Source organism: Pollicipes pollicipes, unplaced genomic scaffold, assembly GCF_011947565.3.
Source record: "Pollicipes pollicipes isolate AB1234 unplaced genomic scaffold, Ppol_2.1 Scaffold_2180;HRSCAF=2547_pilon_pilon_pilon, whole genome shotgun sequence".
NCBI classification, from domain to species: Eukaryota; Metazoa; Arthropoda; class Thecostraca; order Pollicipedomorpha; family Pollicipedidae; genus Pollicipes; species Pollicipes pollicipes.
This window is the reverse complement of record NW_023596066.1, coordinates 27,643-29,231: the sequence shown is the minus strand read 5'-3', so window position 1 is coordinate 29,231 and position 1,589 is coordinate 27,643.

Sequence of the window (1,589 nt, the reverse complement as noted above, 5' to 3'; positions counted from 1 at the left end):
GGTGATGCTGCCACAGCTAGCACCGCACTCGCGGCGGAGGCAGACGGCTCCGGCTGCGGGGTGGGGAGTGTCGCAACCGAGCGGGTGGCAGCAGCGGAGGCAGGCGGCTCCGCCCGCGGGGTGGAGGCCGTCACACCCGAGCGGATGGCAGCGACGGAGGCAGGCGGCTCCGGCCGCGGGATCGGGGGGCCGTCACACCCGAGCGGGTGCCAGCGGCGGAGGCAACGGCTTCGGTCGCAGGGCCGGCTGGGGCGCGGCAGCTCCGGCCAGCACACCGACCTGGCAACAAGTGCGTCGTGAACGGTCATCAACAGATCTAAGAACTGTAGAGACCGCTGGTCCACGGCTGCCCGCAACACACTACTCCGAAATCAAACTCCTGCGACTTCCTTGTCCGGCACCCTCGAGTACTTGATCTGAAGTTTAAAATTTCATGTGTTCACCAGCTCATTCGTAAATATCTTACACTTCTCAAAGTGTAATGTAGTGTAATATCTTACACTTATTCAAATGTGAAACATTTCCTTTAATATCGGCGTTAAAGGGAATGCAAATGTTGATAAGACATTTGGAGGTATTAAATCTATGAAGATATTGACATATTTGTAGATATCTGAGGATATTGGAACAGGCATCAGCTATCATGCAATAGCTCACTTGTTAGGTAGTGGTATAGCTAAGCGGAAAAGACTTCCGTAGACAACACATTTTCTCCGCTAAGTAAAATATCCTCCTCGATACGCCATTGTTTGATTACTTCGTTGTGCCTTCCACAGCATGGACTGTGGGCTATTTGACGGCCGTTATACTTGGAAATCCTGTTCACAAACGTCATATATGAATGGCTCGGCCATCATATTGTGTTATTGGCCTTGATTGCCGTACGGTTGTGGAATGGCAGGATTTAACCCACGTTATTATGACGTCGTGAATGCCAAAGTGGCCTTCAAACATTCTCCGAAATAGTCTTTCCCTTGTTTGCGGGGGATTAGCGAAGGAAACAGGGTGGTTTTCGGTACGGAACTTAATCCGTAATTTCCGATAATTTTGTGGTGCCAACTCAGTGGACTTGGAATAATTTTTCATTTTTGGCGGGCGAGCTGAACCGATACTCCTGAAATTCAGTGTTTCGAACACAGCGACGAATGCCAGCGATATGGCAGCTTTTCTGCCAAGAAGTTCCCGACCCGAATATCCACATACCGTCGTGTCCGACTCAGGCCTTCCTTGCAACTGGTTGGGCCGCAAGCTGGGGTTCGTGCACACAATTGAGTCATACCACGTTCTTGGAAAGTCTTGGAAGAGAAGCTGCGACATATGTAACAAATCGTAGGGTGATGGGTGTCGCTACCTGCTTCATGGTCTCACTTAAAGGGAGTGTTCCACATGTTTATAGGTTTCAAGTGAATATCCACCTGGAAACCTCTCAATGCTGCCAATTTTCTCTCAATTTCAAATTTCCTCTAGCTCTTGAGCTACACGCGAGCAAAAACGGACGCTCATGTTACTTGGGGGGATTGGTAGGCGGAAGTATCCCATGCCTGCTGAATGATATGGTTCGAGAACCGGTATAATCCGTGGGTGCCTAA